The sequence below is a fragment of the Petaurus breviceps genome, unplaced genomic scaffold (assembly GCF_028583685.1).
Source record: "Petaurus breviceps papuanus isolate PSGF00001 unplaced genomic scaffold, PetGlider_PUasm1.0 90903, whole genome shotgun sequence".
NCBI classification, from domain to species: domain Eukaryota; kingdom Metazoa; phylum Chordata; class Mammalia; order Diprotodontia; family Petauridae; genus Petaurus; species Petaurus breviceps.
Genome location: NW_027187376.1, coordinates 7,603,291 through 7,626,412, shown reverse-complemented (window position 1 = coordinate 7,626,412; position 23,122 = coordinate 7,603,291). Strand labels below are relative to the sequence as shown.

The following is a 23,122-nucleotide window of genomic DNA, read 5'->3' as shown; positions in this document are numbered from 1 at the left end:
TTATTAAAATGCTTCCTCGACTTTATCACATCATTCATACCTGTCACAATTTCTACAGAGAGAGTCCAAGAAAGAGGTCTAAATTAGATGTGAATTTATTGGCATAAGGATATGGATCTGATTGTTTTCATGGTCTTAGTGGTGATGGTTATTAAATAAGTATTAAAAAACACTTTTATAACAATAAAGAGTTTTAAAATTGGAAAGGGCAGCTGCATAATGTAATGGATAAAAGACCAAGACTGGAGTCAGGAAGACTCCTCTTCCTGGTTCAGATCTGAGCTCAGACACTTATCAGATGTGTAACCCTGGGCAAGTCAACTTACTCCTACTTGCCTCAGTTTCTTCATCATGTAAAATGAGTTGGAGAAGGAAACAGCAAACTACTTCAGTATTTTTCCCAAGAAAACTCCAAAGGTGTCATGGAGAGTTATTTAGGATTGAAAAATAACTAAACAGCCACAACAACAACAAAAAAAAAAAATTAAAAAAATATGGCTGATCATGTGGTAAGTGCAAAGGATAATCAATGGAGAGTTCATATAATTCATTAGTATCCTTGTAAATGTTATGAAACCTTTAGAAATGATCCCAATATTTCAGGCTGACAACATTGGATGAACTTATAGAAAAATGTATAAGAGTCACTTGGATAGGATGCAATCTGTAGCACTGAAGGTAATAGTCACCTTAGTGAAATAATAGAATTCAGAGATCAACTGAATTAATGGAATACATACATGCATAAATGCATATAAATGCTTAATATAAACGCTTGCTGCTTTGACTTGATTTACATGTATACAGATGTTTCATATTTGATCTAGACTTGTGATTTCATCCATGTGGATAACTCCCAGGGTGAGAATAGTCCCTCTGTTAATGCAGATTGGCTAGTGTAATTCACAATGATTTTTTTTTTTTGTTTTGCTTTACTTTTATTTTTTGGAAGGAGGAAAGGCAGAGCAATTGGGGTTAAGTGACTTGCCCAAGGTCACATGGCTAGTTGTGTGTGTGTGTGTGTGTGTGTGTGTGTGTGTGTGTGTGTGTGTGTGTAAGTGTCTGAGGCTGAATTTAAACTCAGTTCCTCCTGACTTCAGGGCCGGTGCTCTATTTACTGTGCCATCTAGACACCCCTAATTCACAGTCTTAAGAGAGTTGCTTGGGATATTATGAGATTAAGTGACAACAATTTTCACACAGTTTATGGGAAATTGAAGACTTTAGGTTGTCTGTCTATTATACCACACTGCCTCTCATTAAATATATAATAGTAGTAATAACATTAATAATAACATTTATTTGGTGCTATGACGGTGCTTTTACATACTTTTTTTTATATTTGAGTATCATAACAACCTTGAGAAGTAAATACTATGAATGTTATTATCTTCAATTTCCAAATGAGGAAGCTCAAGGCCAGACATGTTAGTAAATTGTCCATGCTTATAAAATAAATACCATAGGTGAAATCTGAAGCAGTGTCTCCGAGTACAGGGCTGTTTCTGCTATACCACATAGCCTCAGATCAACCCAATCAGAATTACTAATGTATCTTAAGAAAATGCATTGTATAATTTATAAAAGTTCATTAGAGTAGGGGATTTGTGGTTTAAAAAATCATACAAAATCATTTATTTTTTTTAAATAGAAAATCTTGGAACTAGAACAACTAAATTATCTATTAATAATACTATGGTCTAGGTAATAACATTTATAAACAAAGATCAAAAGTCTTTCACTGGCTATTGTGAAGAAGAAAAAGGAAAGTGATTTGATTATTAAGACATAAAATTTAAAAGACAAATTGATTAGATTCAGTCTAAGCTGGAGTTAATAGACTAGATTAGCTAACTCTTGAAGTAACTACCAACATGCCTATTTTCAGTGTAATTTTAAAACAATCACTTCAGTGTGGCAGGGGGTTGTAGTTAGTTATCTGGAATTGTGATAATGGTCACTTGAAATTTCCAGGATTACTGAAAATATCATAAATGAGTGAGCAGTCAAATACATTCTACCCTAAAGGGCCTGGGATTCAGTGCAAAATCCCATATGATTTAAAGCACTGCTACTTCCTACCAGGAAAGATTTCTGCCTGGTTATGGAGCCAGAAATCCAAGATATAAGTGACAAAAATGCTTGGGACTTCCTCCTAACAGCCCACAATTGAATGAGTATACAAAAGAATAAGTAATAATGTCAGTACTTTGCAGGCCTTTGGATGGCATAAGGGTTCTAAGCATGGGATTCAGCAGAAATACAAACCACTAACAATTTCTTAGATCTTCTTCCTATTTTTCTTTTTTTTCTTATGTTTAAGACTAAGAAATTTTGTGGCAGTTCCATAAAATTCAATGTATGGGATCTTTATTAAAATTAGCAAGTCATACACACATGAGAGATGGTAGGTTTGCAAAGCTTACTGGGTTTAAATGTGGCACTGAAGTTATCCAGCATTCTAGGGAATCTAAAGCATTTATGATTGTCCACAGTCACATAACTAGTAAGTGGCAGAGCTGGAAGGTGAATTTCTAGTTTCAAGTTCATATAATTGAGGCCTTGGAAAAGGAAAATATTTTAGTGGAAAAGGGGAAATGATCAAACAGACCAGAGATCAAATGACAAATACTGTGGGCTAGCAAAAAAGAGTACTTGACTGTTAATCAATAGGGCTGTGGTCTAGACTCAATTCTGTGTATCTCTGCCAAGAAAATCTCAAATGGGGTCAAGAAAAGCTGGACACAACTGAATTGACTAATACTAGCTATGGGATTTTGGACAAGTCATTTTACTTCATTCTGAGTGTCAGAGTAATTTTTTTTTGTTTTTATTATTTACAAGAAAAGAAATTTGAATGAGATGATCTCTAAGGTCTCTTCCAGGAATAACAATTTATGACTCCAAGTGTCTACTCACTAATTTTTTTTTTCTATTAGAACAGTATGGGCCAGTGCAGTGTTAATTAACCCTTGTGTATACAAAGAACAGAACTGGATATTCACTTTGTTCACTCAACCTCAACATCTTTTGCCAAATAGGGAAAGGCTTTGTTTCTGTCTGTGCCACCGGAATGACAGCTCAAACTACCAAAGTGCCTTTACTTCCTTCAAAAGTATCTGTCATGTTACTTATATCATTCGATTCTGTGTTAATTAGGACAGTCTCAGTTCGCCATGGGAAGTTACCAGGAACATTCTGCACAGACATAAAATATCTCCACATTATTTTTATGAAACCTTAAGCATGTCTTTGAGTAAAATTCACCCCTGGTGAGTATGTTGGTAAATGTTTCACAACTGGCTTTCTGGGGAAAATAAAATGTATGCACTACACAGTTGTATGTTTCATTTACATTATTAACATTTTCTCCATCACTTTCTTAAGTCTAAGCAATCTGCAAAGCAATAAAGCAAATCCTGATTTTCAGAAATGATCACACTCAAAATTCATCAGCTGAGCTGGTTCAAGTCCATTCTGGTATATACTTGGTAAAAGTCTCGAAGGAAAATAATGGTGTGTGAGCAGGTGGATAATGTGAAGAAGGCCCTCAGTACTTTTCTCTTAACACTGTGGTCTAATACCTTGGGATATTTTCCTGGCATTGGGTCTTTATATTCTGTGTAGCTCAAAAATTTTAAAAATGCATTGAAGAGCTGCAAGTGGTTGCCTATAAAGACTTCTTCAGTGGGGTTTCTAAGTCTCTTGTCTCCTCTCAAATGAAGGCTCTTGGTGTTCACTTTTACAACTATTTCTTTCCTAAAGTTTGGTGTTCTTCTAGACTCCATGCGGTTGGCACTAGTTTGGGATGGGAAAGAGAAGCTCTGGGAATATTTTCTAGCCCCTACCAAGCCCCATAGTGCATTTTCATGGCTCATATGACTTCTGTGGTCACAAAACTTTTGGAACATAACTGCCCTGACTTAAAATGACTTTCAAAGGCCATTATTCTCACAAATTTCTCAGACAGTCTTTGGAGAATTCTCTTCTAAAACGGTTTAGATGCATTTATGTGGAGTTGGGGTGTGGGGGCAGAGGAGAATGCTTTAAATGACCGCTCTGGGTCCCTTCCAGGCTTCCTATTATAAGAATAGGACAACTTACATATGTCTGTGAGGCTCAAGCTGAAAAAAGTCAAAGCAAAGGCTAATTTATGCTAATAAGATCATTCCAGCAAAGGAGAGAGCAGCAAATTACTTTGTTTTAAAAGCTTCAATTAATTGGATTAATTTTTCATTTAAAGCAGCTTGGATGTGACTACATGACTAGTAATTGGGCATGAAATAATATGGCCCAGTAGGCACAAAGTATAGTACCTCCTTGGGAAAGGTGCCAGAACAGCATTATACAAATTTTCTGTCTTCTCTGAGAAAGGTTTCTATGAAGCCCAGTGTAATCCAAAAAGTGGTTGAATTTTGGTGCAGGAAAGTTAACTTATAGGGACAGCTAGGTTGCGCAGTGAGTAAAGCACCAGCCCTGGAGTCAGGAGGACCCAAGTTCAGCTCCAGCTTCAGACACTAAACACCCACACAAAAAAAATTAGCCGTGTAACCTTGGTCAAGTTACTTAACCCCAATTGCCCTCCAAAAGGCAAACAAAAAAAAAAGAAGTTATAACTTATAAAGTGATATGGAAGAAAAGTGCTAAACTTGAGGACTGAAAATATCAATTCGAATCTAACCTATAATATGTACTAATCTCTCTGAACCTCAGTTTCCTCCTCTGAAAATCTAGGATAACAAAACTTTCAGTATTCAACTCATAGGCCTATTGTGAAGGTTGAATTAGGCAGTATGTCTAAAGATCTTTGCAAACTTTAAAGCAACATAAATGCTAATTAGTCTAAGTAGAGTTCAGGGTAGCTAGGTGGCACAATGAATAGAGAACTAGGCCTGGAGTCAGAAAGACTCATCTTCCTAAGTTAAAAGCTTGCCTCAGATATTTATTAGTTTTATGACCCTGGTCAAGTCACAATGCTGTTCACATCATCTGTAAAATTAGCTAGAGAAGAAAATGGCAAACCACTTCAATATCTTTGTGAAGAAAACCCCAAAAGGGGTCACGAAGACCCCAGATAGGACTGAAACAGCTGAGCAACCACATGGTTAGACATCTTGTCCAAGCTCCTTTAAAACACAGACATTGCAATCAAAATAATTTGACCAAAATCATACAAGAGATTAATGAAATGGCCAGACTTCTAACACAGCTCTGACTTCTGTTTCCCTCTGCAACACATTGCTATGCTCATTCATACCCAATTCTGATATTTTCTATAATTTGATTAAGAATTAGCAGTGGTCAAACTCAATAAGAAGATACAGAAAAAAATCTACTTAAAATATCTAAAGAATTCATAGAACATCTGGAAGACTACCTACCAAGACACACCTAGGAATTACAAGAAAACAACTCTGACATCCTCTTTACAGAAATAAAAAATTGAAGCTAAGACAGCTTCTAGCCTTGACTTGGTCACTGATTGTGTTATTTTGACAAGTCACTTCATGGGATCAATGTTTCATAAGATCATAGGCCTAGAAGGGGGCTCACAAGACACTGAATCTATTTCTCTCAGCTTTTCAAATGAAGAAATTGAAGTCAAAGGAGATTAAAAGATTTGCTCAGGGTCACAGACATAGTGACAGATGGGATTTGAACTCGTATCTTCTGACTTCAGAATCATTCCATATTAGCATTCTGCTACTTTATCCCTTTGGGCCCTAACTCCTTCCTCTATATCATGAGAGATCCGGATTGAATGATCTCTACTGTCACATATCCTATGATTCTCTTATCTGACCACAACTTTTAACCCTATGCTGAACTCTAAGGTTATGGTTTGATTTTAAATAAGAAAACAATAAATGAAGTAGGTGCAGCAAATAGAATGTTGGGTCTAGGGTCTCTAGAGTCAGAAAGACCAGATTTATCAGAACTCAAACTCTTACTTAACTTCTATTTGCCTCAGCTGCCTCAAACACAAAATGAGGATACTAATAGCACATACTTCCAAAGTTGCTGTGAGCATCACATGAAATATATGGAAAGCATTTAGTAATGCCTGTCACATAGCAGGTGCTATATAAATGCTAGCAATTATTATTTCTAAATCAATAGCAAAGGAATATGAAATAGAATTGGTAATATAAATATTTGCAAGTGTTATACTGATATATTAAGCATTAACTTCAGGGGTAATACTGTTTATTTATTTTCTCTCTTGCCAAAGCATTAATGATTTATAGTTAAACTGTTGACTTTTGAAAAATGTATAATTTCTGCCATTCTTGGGTTGAAAGCACTACTGTTAAAACCTTGTCAACAGAATTGACAGGCAATTCCATACCTTTTTTTCCTAAAAGAATTTATAATATTTGAGTACATGAAAAATTAGTATTTTTTATCCCTAAAGGGGATAACTAGGTTGATTTTCTTTTCCAAAAAAGCATATAGATTGATAAAGAGCCATTAAGAGACACCAATACTGACACACACACACACACACACACACACACACACACACACACTCTCTCTCTCTCTCTCTCTCTCTCTCTCTCTCTCTCTCTCTTTCTCTCTCTCTCCTGTCTCTTTCAAATTTTGGACCCAATACAAAATCTCAAGATATGAGATTAGTTAATAAATGCTATGAATCTTTCTACTTCTCAACTTACGTTTAATAACAAATTTATGTTTGGGTAAGGGTACCAAATTTGCAAGTTAGAACTAGAATAAGATTGCCATTATAACAAATAACACTACAGTAGGTTCTGATGAATAATGCCTACTGAGCACTTTTCCCTCCTTAGGGAAATTTGCTTTAGAAGTGCAATTTATTAAAATTATATTAGGTTCATAGGCTTGGTGCACTATTAGACTGAGTCTTAAATACAGGCTATACAGTTGGATAGCAACTTATTATCCAACATACTTTTTTTTTACTAGTCTGTAAAATTTCCCCAGCCTTCCCCACACCTAAGACTGCTAACTGTGAAAAGGCAACTGATTACAGTGAACATCTGTCTCTCATAGTACTAATACTCTGGCTTTATGAGACCTTGGTTAGATTTTTACTTGTCTATTGCCTGATTTCAGATAGTTCTGATCTGCTTTAGTAAGCACTGGATCTGTACTAATTTTTATGGTTACTTAAAAATGATTATAGTTGGGGGGTGGCTAGGTGGTGCAGTGAATAGAGCACTGGCCCTGGAATCAGGAGTACCTAAGTCCAAATCCAGTCTCAGACGCTTACTAGCCATGTGACTTTGGGCAAGTCACTTAACCCCAATTGCCTTCCAAAAAGCAAAACAAAAAAAAAAAGATTAAACTTTTAAAAAAGGGTATTGGAGAAATGTCATGGGGTTTTTAGGTGGTTTTTAATGTCAAGAACTCAGGACACTGGATTTTGTATTATTTTAACACAACAATTCAGTAAATAACTAAGAAAAATAAAAGAGCAAGTCAGAAAGCTTAATAGAACAAGATGCATAAATTTATACATGTACATTATGTTGGAGCTTCCATATATACATATGTATGTATATGTGTATATATATATATACATATATATATATATATATTTCTTTGAAGTTTGTCTAAGGTCAAATTTACAAAATTAATTTTGAGATCTCCATTTCCAAAAATATATGAAAACTAGAAAGCTAAAAAAGAACTAGAAAAAATGAATTGTTATCAAGTGAAAATGATCCTAAAGTTCAGAAGATTCAAATATTATTTTCAAATTTGTGAAAAAATTTTAAAAGTTAAAAGATGACCAAGTACTCTCTATTTCTATTGATGTAATCAGTTTATTCTTTCAAGAAGAAAATATGCAAATTATTTTAAAAATAGTTTGACTGCATCTTTTCAAGGACAATTTAAGTTTACCAAAAAAGTTTATTAAGCTACAATTATTAATTTTTCAAAGGATTCCTCATTGCAAAAAAGCCTTTCCTGCTAGGGTTTAGCATACTGGTCTAACAGTGAAAATATTTGACTTCCTAAAATTGGATTTGCATACAACTTTTCAAGAATTCATTTATTGCATAGAGTGTGATACCAATACAAGGATAACCAAAATGAACATTTGAGAGTTTCCATGTCTCAAAAGCATTTAGGATACACTACCATATCAGATCAACAATGCATTTTTTTTGCCTTTTTTTGGGAGGACAATTGGGGTTAAGTGACTTACCCAAGGCACACGGCTAGGGGTGTGTGTGTGTGTGTGTGTGTGTGTGTGTGTGTGTGTTAAGTGTCTGAGGCCGGATCAACAACTCATTTCTTAATGCAATTATTTAGTGCCAATATTTTCAATCACAGAATTGTACTGGATAAGTTAAGACTTTTTCTCTTACATGTAGAACACTGAATAGTTTCAGAATAAATTAATGAATGAAAACACAAAAGATATATTGGTTCTTATTCTGCACCAGGCACTATGCTAAATGCTCGGGATAGAAATATAAGAGTGAGAAAGTCTCTGCCCTCAGAGAGTTTGCATTCTAATAAGGGAACACAATATATCGTGGTAGCCGAGGAAAACAACTTTGGCCAGGAAAACTAAAAAGTTGATAATGAATTAGGAAAGGAAAAAAATAGGATTTTGTTAACCTGAAGGCAATCCCTTAACTTTGTTTAGTAATTTAACTTGGGCAGTCAACTGATATACTCTTTTTTTAGAATCAATAATAGAGTAAATTTTATCATTGTGCCAATAGTAGGAGATGAGAGGGCAAGAAAAGACAGGTAAAGAGACAAGTAGTGGCCTAGCAGGGGAAAAAAAGAGAGCTGAGATGGAAAAGTCATTGAATGGGATGGGAAGCATGACTTGGGATTGGTCAACTATAGTGTATGAGGAAAGTTTGTCAATCATTAATCAATCAAAATATCTCAGCCCCAAGGCAGGAGTTTCAAAGCTGAGTGGATTAAGTCTCCCATGGATTGGAACCTTGATATTCGGTGATTTAGTCTGAAGGATGTTCTTCCAAATAGGGAGAAGTTAAACATTCCTAGGATCATTTACTGGATCATTGGATCTCAGATTTAAAGTTAAAAAGCACTTTAATGGTCATCTAGTATGAAAATTTCATTTTAGAAATGAAAATATTGAGGCTGAGAGAGGTTAAGCTTAAGAGGTTTATTTTTCTATGCATCTGAGCTAAAACCCAAATTCAGATCTGACATGAATGTTATCTTTCTACTCCTCCAACAATGTGTAGGTTTTGTCAATTAAAGCCAGCCAGCATATTTAGCTAGTCTTTTCTTTTCTGCCAATGCATACTGATACACATACTGGCAACCTTGTCAAAAATCTTATCCCTCTGGGTACGTCACATTTTTTTCCTTGAGGCTAAAGCAAAATGTAATGAGGAGAAATGTTTCACAACTTTAAATGTGCGTTCTCCTTCCTTCAAATTTGTTACAAAATGTCCCCCTTATAATAACCCCAACTACCACCAACAATCCTTACTTCAATGAGTAAACCTAATTCCTAACACAGTTAGCAATCAAAAATACCTTATAATTTTTTCTAATAGTTCTACTGTGAAAGATAATTTATTAGATAATATTCTCTCTGATTAGCATACAAATGCTGATATAGAGTGATTCCCTGCTAGGAAATGCTAAATGAGTGAAATTTACTCATACCAGAAACATCATATTTTTACAGCCTTCGTAAGGACAAAGGTAATATTCTCCAAAATAGGATTTCTGAAGATAGTTATAAAATTGACAACAACAACAACAACAAAATAGCATAAAACCAAGAAAGAAACTGAAGGTAACTTAGCTTTTCTTGGTTGAGCAAATTCTTATCATGTGGGGGAGGGAGAGATCATATAGGAAAGGCTGGTCATAGAGAAAAAATAAATGCACAAGAGGAATAAGTGGAGAGGAAGAAAATTGGGTTGTTGTTGTTATTGTTTATTTTCTTTTATAACTGCCTGTCACTTTATAGGAGGGCTGGAAAGCAGTAAATTAAATTGGTAAGACCTATAAAACAGGAAAGTAGATTAGTGCACAGTGCAAACAGGTCCTCAAAGCACATTTCAATAAATAGAAAGTGACGGAGGCCCTGAGAGCTTCTGCCACCATGTGGACAGGGATGGCTGGGAAACTACACTGAACAGTAAAGTTTCATCTATAGAGCCAGCATTTTCATTATTTTTTTTTCTAAAACTGGGAATTTTCCTCCCTACACTTGTGGAATTTCAGCACATCTCCTTTTTTCTGCCTTTAAACTAAGCAAACACAATATTAGAATTGGCAAGTGTGAATGTCACCCTTGTTTATTGTCTTCTATTTATTTGTATGCTAGCTCAATTTCAATGGCAAGATACATACATACATACATAATGCACATGTGTGGAGATGGTTTCCTGTGTTTCCTGCTCTGTTGGTCCATCCCATTTGAAATTTTTTAATTACAATCTCCTGGAGGAGGAAAACTCTACCTATCCATTTGGTAGAAATGATTACACTTGACTTAATAATTGTTAGTTGATATCTATGGTTACTTAGATAATTGGGTACAGTAGGATCCTTGATGTTAAAGACTGTCATTCATACATTTCTTTAGAAAATTCAGCATGGTGATAGCCATTAAGAATAAAAATTTGACTATATAAAATGAGCTTCTCTGGTTAGGTGAATTTTCTGCATGGCAAATAATTTACTTCTTTAAGAAAACTAAATATCATTTTAATCATTCAAGATGAAAATATTTCCATTGTATTGTATAGCACTGTATTGTATTGTTTATACAATAGCATTGTGTACTTCCCTGCCCTCTTAAATGAAACATATGAAATCCCAAAATTCAACAGTTTCAGAATCTCAAAGTAGGGAGAAGCCTATGAGGACCTATAGTCCATCCTCACCCTGACTAACAATACTCTCTGAAATATTTCCAACAAAGGGTTATCCAATCTTCAGTTAAAAAATTAGTCATGGTTTCAAACTTGGAAGGGATATCAGAGGTCATCTATTCAAACCTTCTCATTTTATAGATGAGGACATTGTGGCCCAAAGAGGAGACATGGGATATTTAAAGTCATACAGAGAATATGTAGTAGAAACAGGGTTGGAAGCCACTTCCCTTTAACTTCAAAGTCATGCTCTAGTGAGAGACAAATGGCTAAACTTTATGCTAGTCTATTCTATTTGTGGATTTTTTCCAGTTAAAATTTTCTTTGCATTAAGCTGAAATCTGTCTATACATTATCCATCCACTTCTTCAAGTCCTGTCATTAGTGGCCAAGCAGAACCATTCAAATAGCTCTTCCATATAAAAGCCCTACAAATAATAAAGGATGCTTTCATTTCCCTTTTATATCTTTGCTTCTGTAGGCTAAATATAGCCTTTTATCTTCAAATAGCATGATCTCAAGGTTGATCACAATTCTTACTCCAAGATAATCTACAATAATTTATTACCTTCTTAAAATGATCAGAACTGATGACAACACTCCTAATGTGAAATGACCAAAGTTCAATGCAGTGAAACTGTCTCCCACCTTAATCTCCATCTATTCTTCTCTTAATACACCTTAGGACTGCGTATCTTTGTTTATTTATCTCTTTACCATAGGCAGCTAGATGGTATAGACTTAGAATCAGAAAATTCTCTCTCTGATGCTTACTAGTTGTGTGAACCTGGCCAATTACCTTCTCAGCTATGGTTCCCATAAAATATGGATAATAAAAGCACCTAGATCACAGGGCTGCTGGGAGAATCAAATGAAGTAATATTATAATAAGTATTCTACAAACCTATAAAATTAGCTATTATCATTCTTATTATTATTGTTATTGTACTGAACTTGAAATCCACTAAAACCCCAATATCTTTAAGATAAACTTCTATTTAATTGTGCATCCCATGTCTTTTACTTGTGAAGTTGATTTTTAACATAAAAATAAGATTCCTTGCCAAGATCTTTTTTTTTTTTGCCAAATCCAGACTCTTCCATCCATTAGATTAGCTACCCTTTCATTATTGTATCATCAGTAAATTTGATAAAGAACCTCTGTTTCTCCTCCTCCCCAACCAAGATCACTTCCTAGATGTAGCAGGAGCTTTTGGTCAGGTGCTACCTTATATATAAACCCAACTCCAACCTCTTTTTGTTTGGGGGGTAACAAAGTAAGTCCCATAAGGTGAGCAGTGTCTAGCATGCCATTTTCTATACTATTTTCTAGAGAGATGACTTATTACGGTGCTAGATGTTCAAAGGTTGTACTGAATTTAGACTAGGAAGCTGATTTCAAATCTATGGCAATATAAATATCCATTTTCTAATATCTCAGTTCAACATTCTTCTTTCTATCATCTATGCAAAACTTTAACGTAGAGGATGCTGGCTAACAAAAGGGTACATTCTTGCTTGTACCTACTGGGTATCATTTTTGAGATGGTGCTATGAAAAGATGCATCTTAGAAATATGATATACCCTAAGGTGACAAGCTTGTCACATAAGACATAGAATCCTGAAAAAGGGATACCACACACAATAGCATAGACTGCCTCCAAATTCAGTGAGCTCACAAGGCACCTCTCCTTAGAGTGAGCTTGTGAATTGATTCAAGAATTTCATAAGTTTGGAATTCTTTTGGATTTCTTCTAAGCAAGGATTATGACTCCCTGAATTGTCTGCATGTTTTCTAGAAGAAATAACATGTGGGTATTTAAGGCATTTCGGGTTAAGATATGGGCAAAACTATTGACTATAGTACTTTCTTAAGTAACAATAAAGTTTTATAGATCTAAATATTCACCTTATATTCTACAATCTACCACTCCCAAGAAAAGGGCATGTTAGCTAAGATTGACAACTTTTCCTTAAATGACATTAATATTTCTATTTCCTCCAGTGTCACTGACAGAAACAAGGAAGATGAGCACCACAGTTAGACCTCCTCAGAAAAATTTATGTGAGGATGGGGAGGATCTGTGTGCAGGTTTCCTTTTTCTTCATTTTCAAAAAATTCCTCGCTTGGGGTTGCTATCAGGACACTATGTAATTTCTGATGTTCCCCAGGCCTTTAACTTCAATGCTAAATTAAGGTAGTGGATGAAGGTTTCCAATGAGCCCCTTCTTCTTTATTGGGATCAAAGAAAATGCCAGATCTGAAGAAGGTTTGGACCTGATAATCTTGTAACTTCAAAGAACATCAAACATTCAACAATACTGAAGTGAATGAAAATTGGATGAACATGCCCAATTCCTACCCATAGATTTCTTCAGACACTGTCCGCTCCATTATGATTTCATCTGCTCCCATTTGGACACTGGTAACTAAGAAATTTATGTCTGTATATTCAATTTTCTTAAATATCTGCATCACCCAAATTTGGATCATCAACACTTTTTTTTAATAGCCTCTTGAAATGTATCATCCTAGGATAGGGCATAAATGGACTTACAATCCAAATTCTGTCTGAATAGTCTGTCACAACATCTGCAATGAACATTTCATCCTAAGCCCTCTGGGCAGGAGAAGATGCCTCTTATTTTCTCTGTGGAGCACCGCCTGCATCCGGGAGGCCAACTGTGCAACAATCCACAAATGCAGACTTCTCCTTTTGCTCTGCCACACAGATCACAGCATAAAGACAGCAACAAAAAAATGGGCAGGGTGAGAGGGGATCTGGGCTCTATGTTCTTGAAAACAGCAATTCTCCAAGTGGCAATAAATGCTTTGCTATGGCACTCACCGGCAGCAGACTGTTTCTCCCACACCTGTTCCCTGTTGCCAGGCTCTGCTGGCTCAATCTGCTCTTCTAAGGAATCACAACTATTTGAACTAAAACCCTCAGGGCAGCAATATCCAAGGCAGGCAGCCAATAATGGCTCAAAGAGCCTCACACCCAGGACTGCTTCTGTGAGTCTACAATTATATTTATTTTTGTGTTTTACTTAAGAACATGACATGGGGAAAAGGAAAAAGTAGCATTTTTTGATCAAGGAAATCAATAGATTAGAGTGTATAGGAATTTCAGACTTCCTGGACCAGTGCCCCTCCTCACAAACTAGGAGGATTCCCCAGAATTCCATAACGTCTGCCCTTGTGATCACAAAAGCAACCTGTCTGGATAGTCAGGGTGATGAGATGTGCTGTTTATCACCCTGGAATGAAGCAGGCATTCTAAGAAAAGACTCCTATTGAAAGTTGCTGAATAAAGGAAAAAAGAAAAAAAACTTTTAGTAGTAAAGAATCAACACCATGACAATGCTACCTCTTAAAAAGTCAAGGTCCCCAGGGTGGAATAAGGCCTCATTTGATATGGTCTAAAGAACAATATCTGTATTATGACCTGCCATCCCTTCCTGAAGAATGAGCTCATTCCCAAAGCTTGGGCTGACATGGAAGCCCTATCCTTCAACTTGGTGGCAACATGAGACAGAAATTCAGACGGCAGAAAATAGCATTCTTTGAGCTTTCCAAAGATAAGAGAGAAGAATACCCTTCTTTTGAAACCACCTCAGAACTAAGTATCAGTGCAGCTCATATTATTAGAGGTATGAGAGTGATCTTCACATGTCCATTCCTCTGCCCTTTGCCAATAAGACACTTTAGCCCTTTGGCTATTATTGGGGTGGCTTGGTATCTAATCCACACTTGGAATCTTCTTCAGCACTTACAGTGATCTATACAGTGTTCAATATTTGACATATTTGTTGAAAGAATGAACAAATAAATGGATAGATGAATGAATAAATAAACAAACAAATAAATAAATGACAAGGATAAAGTACCAAGGACACGTGATAAAATTTCTCCAAATCTTCTTTAATTAAACAGTCTGCATTCTCAGGTCAATATATATCTAGAAGTGGTCTGTCATGCAGTACCCAAAACCTTTATCTTCTTGTGGGTCAAGAATAAAACAGAGCTCACTATCTTTTCCCCCCTCATGTAAAGACCTTTCCTATACTTAGATCATTATTTTATTTTCCTTTAAGTCTTTTTCCCTCCTGTGAAAAATCCACTTCCTTTGTTTTTTTCTTTAACATCTTATTTTCTAACCTTCTGATCTTTGAAGAGGGAATAAACTCTGAATCTTTACCCATTTTTAATGTTGTTATAAGAAAAACCACTTATAATGCCATCTGTTGAATGTTTCCCTTTCCTCCTAAATTGCCATGTAACAGGGCCCATTTGTTAAGTTATGCTTAAAGGTTTGGGAGAGGCATCACAGTATATCACAGTAGTATCTTAACTTTTTTTTTAAAGCAATTGGGGTTAAGTAACTTGCTCAAGGTTACATGGCCAGGTGTTTCTGGGTGGGTGCTAAGTGTCTGAGCCCGGGATTCGATCTCCAGGTCTTCTCAACACTAGAGCCGGTGCTCTTACTCGCTATGCTACCTGGCCACACCTTAAACTTTTTTTTAAATTGCACAGTCTTATTAAAATAGTTTGACCATACAGCCCTATATATATTTATAAATTATAGACATATACTTCTATACTAATATTAGATATTATATATATACATATATATATGAAATATAGATATTAAAAAATAAGCAAAAAGTATAGAAAAGGATTGATAAAGTGAATTGACCTGTTTCTCAAGCAATCTTACCTTATTTAGCAATAGTTTCAAATGGTTTTGCCAATGTCAGGAAACTTGAAAAATGTACAAGGTGCCCATTTCTAGAGATGCTATAGTAGGAAGAAGGGTGGAAATGAAGGACACACATCCAGGAAGTAGATGTGGACAGAATAGCTATTTGCCATTCAGGGAAGCAACACACAGCTGGCTGTCCAGCTTAGCCATCTCCAGACAGTAAGAAAAGCAGCAGACAGAGGTGGTGGCTGCTACACGTGTAACATTTGTGTTGTCCTCCTTAGTTCTAATATTTTCTGCACACACACACACACACACACACACACACACATACACCAATGGATTGTCTTGTATACCTCATTTATTAGTGTTAGCTTTGGGGTTAGGAAGATTGGGGTTCAAATAATACCTCTGCACATACTGTGTGGCCCTTGGAAACTCAATCTCTCTTTGCATCAGTTTCCTTATTTGCTAAAATAAAGATAACACTTCACAAGATTGTTATGAGAATGAAATGAGGTAAGTTATGTAAAGTACTTTGTCAGCCTTAAAAGACCTCATAATTTAAGCAATCCTCATATAATATGAACAGTACAATAGAATCTCCTGCCTATGACCCTTCAACTGATATTTTCTAATTATTCTAGGCAAAAGTCGAGAATAATTCAGATCAATTAAGACAGTGTAAATGGATAAAGGGGAGACCAGAGAAAATGGGGGTCCCTGATTCTCACAACTGAAATCCTGCATCAATTACTTTGTTGATTGCTATTGCCCTGTGTTAGATATGAACACTGAGATAACCTACACTGAGTTAACTAGAATTGGTACTACAGTAATTAAAAGTGACTGTCATCCACTTTTTTATTTACTGTGAGTGAAGGTCATTCAACAGATTATAGAATTCTGACATCTGCAAACTGGACTGAATGTAATAACACTATACAACTATCAAACCTCCTGAACCTATATTGATAGCATTGTTTCTTCTTATAAAGCTCTCCTTCAATCTCAATTTCTAGGCTCATCTAAATCCTGGAATCAATCATTTCTGAAAAACACTGTTCACCTAAAGAAACAGAAACTAATTAATAAAACTTCTACCACCAGAAGAAAAAATAGCACAGCACAGAATATTACCCAAGGTGCCTGGAGTGGCACAGTCAAAATTGTAACCAAATAACCCAAAATACAGTGCCACAATGCAAACATAAAATCTTACTCAAAATCACAGAATTTCAGAATTGGAAAAGATCTTTGTAGCCAGCTTGTAGCCAAATGGAACATGCTTAAAGTGCACCCCAACAAGTGGTCATCCACAATCTTCTTAAAGACCTGAAATGACAGATTCTACTGCCTCCTAAGGCAGTCCATGATGTTTCTGTGTGAAGGCTCACACACAAAAAAATATTCTTAACTTTGCCTTTTCACAATTTCCACCCGATAGGTGTTGTTCAAGACCAGCAGACATGTAGCCCTCTAAGTTCTCAAGTATGGCTCTTTGACTGAACCCAAACTTCGAAGAACAAAACCCTTCACTGAAAGGATTTGTTCTGTAAAATTTAGACTCAGTCAAAAGGCCCCACCCAAGGTCATAGAAGGCCACCTGTGGCCTCAAGACTGTAGGTTGCCCCCTTGCAGTGTTCTAACCTCTGGAGCTAAACTGAATGACTCTAAATTCTTCCACAGGACAGACCTTCAATTACTGTCCCCTCCCCCATGCCTGTCACCACCCAGTCTTCTCTTGTCCAGGTCAAACATTTTATCCCAGTTCCCTCTTCTGTCTATTTTCCAGCTCATCACTGTCATTCCTACATTTTAAAGAACTAAACTATATCCTACAAATGTGTTTTGACCAGGACCCAGAACAGAATGGTCTAGTGCGCCCATCTGCCTGGAAGCAACATCTCTATTAATACAGCCCAAAATTATAGTATATTTTTTGGTTGCCAGATAACACAGCTGACTCATATTTAATTTGTGGTACACTAAAAATCTTAGATCCTTTTCAGAAAAAAAATAACACCAAAACAAAAAACAAAACTAAAGCTATGACTTCCCTATCCCACAAGTGTCAAGTTGTTTTTTTTTATCCTTGTCTATTACCTTTATCACTATTTAATTCCACCTTATTAGATTTAGTCTAACACTCTGGCCCAATAGTTCTCCAAACATTTTGGTTTATATAACCATACCAACATAATTTTGAGAATGCATACCAATATTTGTATATTTACTTAACAAACCATGTGCATGTGCATATATATATATATATGTACATATATATAAACATGATTTATAAGTAAATATACAATTATTGTTATATATGCATATATACGCATATATGCATGTATACACACATATGCATGTATTAATGTATTCATAATTATAAACTTTTTAACATTTATCAAAAATAGATATTAAAGAGGCATCATATTAGAATGAAAAAATATTGGATCCTAGAATCAAGAGGGGGCTACTAAAGTTTCTTATGTGGGAAAGTGTTGTACTTGAAACTATTATTTTTGAAAATCATTTGGCACTTTGCCATTTGGAAAAATCTACTTTGTAGAATTGAAGAGGGGAAAGACTTGAAGAAGGGAGGTGACCAATTAGAGATTATAGTCTGAGTGATGAGTATCAGACTGAAAGGTGCTGGAGAATGGCTTTATGAACCGAGAGATGGATGGATGGTTGTGACAATAAAAAGGAAAATATTTGTCAACTAATTGGATATGAGCCAGGAGGGAAAGTAAGGAGTTACAGACATCACTAAGGTGGTAAAGTACAATACCCTAAACAGAAACAGGGAAGTTTGGAATAAAGATGTGTTTAGTGGGAAAGATAACTTAATTACAACCCATCCATGCTTATTTATTCTGTGCTACTCACTCCCACTGGGGGGAAAATGTTTAGGATACGTATTCCTTTATCATTTTTCTCAGTATGCAGCAGGCACATTGATTTAAAAAAAAAAAATGTTCACCAGCACAAGAACAAACATATTGTCAGGAAACCCAGGCTCGCCCCAGTCACTGAGCTACGGACGAGGACTCAGCAGCCTCTCCTTCCAGCTCCCTGGTTCCTGACTCTTCATCCCTCCCCACCCCACCCTCACCCTCCTTCTCGCGCTACCGCTTCAGCAGGCCATTTCCATCAAGGAAAAGGAATCCTATTGTATGTCTGCTATCCAGAACCTCCACTCTTTCGATCTCTTTGCTGATGCAAGTAAGGGTGAGGACCCGCTTCCTGCTTGGATTGAGGATTATATCCATACAAGAATTCAAAAGAGAAGCGGCAGGAAGACCCTCACTACTGTCCAGGGGATCGCCGGTGATTCCGATCAAAAGAAACTGGTGAAGACAGTCAAGAAGAAATTTGCCTGCAATAGTACTGTAATTGAGCATCCAGAATATGGAGAAGTAATTCAGCTGCAGGGTGACCAGCGCCAGAACATATGCCAGTTCCAATCGAAATTGGACTGGCTAAGGACGACCAGCAGAAGGTTCATGGGTTTTTAGTGCTTGCGGCTCACTGAAGCTTAAGTGAGGATTTCCTTGCAATGAGTAGGAAAATTCCCTTCTGTCCTTTGTCACAAGTTTAAAAACCTCACAGCTTGTATAATGTAACCATTTGGTGTCTGCTATTTAACTTGGACTAGTGTAACTCATTCATGTAATAAACTGAAAAGAGCTATGCTGTCTAGTCTTGCAGTCCCTCATTTAAACAGGTAAAACCGGGCGGTGCCCAGCCTGGAGTGTTTCAGCCAAGTCCAAAGCCCTAGCAGCATCTGAGACCATGTCTGTCTGTCCAGAGGCTCCTTGGTGCTCCCTCTTCAGAGCTCCCTGCCCATGTAAGAGAACTCTCTGAACGCCCTTGCTGATGCTCAGAAGAATAAGTTAAGACCACCAAACACCCTATCCATACATACCACCAAGATAAAGAGTTAGCCTTTGGTAGCAGAGCAGGGATGCCCTTGGTGACTATGCACCACCTGACCAGGTAGGAGTTTTATTTTGGGACAAGAGCAGGACATTTTCTTTCTTAAAGTCACCCTGAGGTTCAATGTTTTCTGACCAGACTTTTGTTTAGTACTAATAGTGCCCTGCCCCTGGGGAATGCATAAGTGGAGAAACCACCATACTGTGAGGCCAACTTTACCTGAATTCAACTTTTGACAAGGGAACACAATTTGAACTAATATATCAAAACAGTCAATGTAGTAACTTCAGAGCTTGCAATTTACTAGCAACAGTAGCCTAATACCATGCGAAGTAGCACACTGGTTTGGGTTTGTTTTTTTTTTTTTTAGTTTAAATGTTATGTAATGCATTTAAACTCTTATTTAAATAAAACTGGTTTTCAAAAGAAAAAAAAATCCAGGCTCCTCCTTAGGAGGCTTTACACTAAACTAACATGGAAAAATAAAGGACTGAGTATAGCCATTCAACTGGTCCCATTCCATGTAATTGTCTTAACATCTAGTTAACTACACATCTTCCCATCTTTCCACAAGAATCGTATCAGACACTTAATCAAATGTTTTACTAAAAATTAGTTAAACTACATTTGTGAGATTTCCCTTATCTCTCAGTTTAGTAATTAACTCTATGTTAATTAATTCTATACACCATACCAAGTTCTACTTTGTAAAATGTATGTAGTAGCTACAGTGGTAAATCATATTTTATAACTGAAAAGTAAATTAAAACCACCCCTGAAAAAATGGGTCCCATTAAATGTATGAATCTATGAAAACTGACTATGTTTAAGAATGGAAGAAATGTAAAGGAGTATGTTTGAATGGTTACAGATTTAAGCTGGAAAGAAACGGTTCTCTCTGTAGTTTGTCCTGAGTACATTGAAGGGGAAATTTCCCAACTTTTCTGTAATTCAACTTATTAGACAACTTTTAAACAAAAATTGCCTTTTTCATATTCTTCAGCAATATTAATAATCTAAAAAATTGAAGAGTCCCAAAACAAAGTCTAAGATGAGAGTCAAGTCACTTGAGTTATTACTTTTGAAGGTGAGTATAGTTGAAGGTATAACAGGAATTAAAAGCAAATAAAAATAAATGTACACAGGATGTCAGGTTTTTTTTTTTCTCCTATGTATCCTTGGTGAAAATGAAATCTGACAGGTAGCCTGAGCCAATATAATAAAAATGACAATTCTACTAAAATTAATTTACTTATTCAGTGCCATACCAATCACGCTACCAAAGAATTATTTTATAGAGCTAGGGGAAAATCTGATAAAATTGAACTGGAAGAACAAAAGGTCAAGAACACCTAAGGAATTGGAGCGGCTAGGTGAAACAGTGAATAGAACACTGAACCTGGAGTCAGGAGGACCTGGGTTCAGGTCCAGCCTCAGACACTTATCACAAAAAATAGCTGTGTGACCTTGGGCAAGTCATTTAACCCCAATTGCCCTCCAAAAAGCAAAAAAAGAATACCAAAGGAATCAATGAACAAAAAAAAAAATTTTGAAGGAAGGGAGCCTAGCAATACCAAATTTCAAATTATATTACAAAGCAGTAATCATCAAGATAATCTGGCACTGAATAAGAAATAGAGTGGTTAATCACTAAGAATAAATTAGGTATACTTTACATAGAAGTAGAAATAAATAGCCATAGTAAACTAGCATTTGATGAACCCAAAACTATATGACAAAGTCAGCTGGGAAAACTGGAAAAAAAGTCTAGTAAAAACTAGGTATAGACTAACATCTCATATCATATACCAAGATAAGGTCAAAATGGGGACACAATTTAGTCATAAAGAGTGATATCATAAGCAAATTAGGAGAGTATGGAAAAAATAGCTGTCAGATCTATAGATAATAGAAAATTTTATGATTAAACAAGAGAGAGAGAATCATAGGAGGTAAAATAAATAACAGATTCCATAAAATTAAAATGATTTTGTACAAACAAAATTAATAGAGTGAAAATTAAAAGGAAAGTAAGAAACTTGGGAAGAAAAGAATTTACACAATCTTTAATAAGGCTGTATTTTGCAAATATGTAGGAAATTGAGACAGATTTATAAAAAAATAAAAGCTATTTCTCAATTTATAAATAATCAAACAATATGAACAGTTTTCAGAAGAAAAAATCAAAGCTATCAATAGATATATAAAATACTCTAAATCACTAATAATTAGAGAAATGCAAACTAAAGCAACTCCGAGTTACTACTTCATACCTATCAGACTGGCTAAGATGACAGAAAAGTCAAATGAAAAATGCTGGAGGAGATATGGAAAAACAGGTACATTAATGCACTCCTGGTACAATTATGAACTGCCCCAACCATAAAAGAGGACAATTTAGAAATATGCCTAAAAGGCTATGAAATTGTGCTTTTCATTTGACCCTACATTATCACTACTAGGTCCCAGAGAGATCAGGAAAAAAAATGCGAAAGGATCTATATATAGACACTCACCCATATGTGTGTGTGTATTTACACATATATAGCAGTTCTTTTTGTTGCAAAGAATTGAATATTGAAGGAATGCCCATGAATTGTGTGTGGGGGGGGGCAGCTGAAGAATTTGTGGTATATGATAGTGATGGATCATTATTGTGTCATACAAAATGACAGACAATGGTTTCAGAAAAATCTGAGAAGACCTGTATGAGCTGAAAACAAAGTGGGCAGACTGAGGAGAACATTAAACATAGTAACAACAATATTGTAATGATGATCAACTGTGACACTTAGTCACTGATCAATTAAATTATCCATGACAATTCTAAAGTACTCAAGATAAAAATGCCATAATGTAGCTAAAGAGAGAGATGTGATGAAATCTGATTACAGATTGAAGTACACTTTTAAAAATTCTCAATGTTTCTGGCTTTTTATTATTTTTGTCAACATGGATAATATGGAAATAAGTTATGACTTCACATGTATAATGAATGTCATATTGCTTGTCTTCTCAATGAGTGGTGGAGACTCTTCAAAGAGTGAGAAAATATAGAACTCAAAAAAATTTCAATGAATTTAAAAAAACATGAAAAAAGAAAACAATACTGACTTACAAGGGCAATAACATAAATGTATCTGATACATTTTCAGGCTCTTATACATTGAATGCCCCTCTTTGTCACAGGAGTACCTTCATAAAAAAGTAAAAATATTTCTTTTAAAAGTTAACAAAATTTACGTTTCATATGCCATATTATATATACTTATGGTCAAATAATATTTTTGGTGTATTTTAATACCGTTCTTTACATACAAGATTTCTGTGTTTTAGTTTATAAAATTCTAAATCAACTGCAAACAATCACATAACCCAATTGAAACGAACCTCATTTTTTTTAAGGGGAAAAAAATCACAGCTAATCATTTGGGCTATAAATACTGATGCTTTTCCCTTAGATATTATTTTTATATTTTCAGAAAGTTTAATAACCTGCACAATTCTACTTTCCAACCCTGATGTGTCCTTTGTATAAAACTAAAGCAAAACCTTTATGACAAGCTTTTTAAAAGAGAAAAGAAGGGAAAATAAAACATAGT

The 23,122-nt window shown here is 35.6% G+C and overlaps 1 protein-coding gene and 2 pseudogenes across 1 annotated transcript in view; 1 reads left to right on the top strand and 2 right to left on the bottom strand.

Moving 5' to 3' along the window:
* The window catches only part of LOC138151538 (ATP-binding cassette sub-family F member 3 pseudogene), a 43,596-nt pseudogene extending 39,808 nt beyond the window's left edge, over nucleotides 1-3,788 (bottom strand).
* ERBB4 (erb-b2 receptor tyrosine kinase 4) overlaps nucleotides 1-23,122 on the bottom strand; it is a 1,413,192-nt gene that overhangs the window by 1,063,415 nt on the left and 326,655 nt on the right. The window lies entirely within an intron of this gene.
* LOC138151537 (eukaryotic translation initiation factor 1 pseudogene) lies at nucleotides 18,758-19,116 on the top strand (annotated as a pseudogene).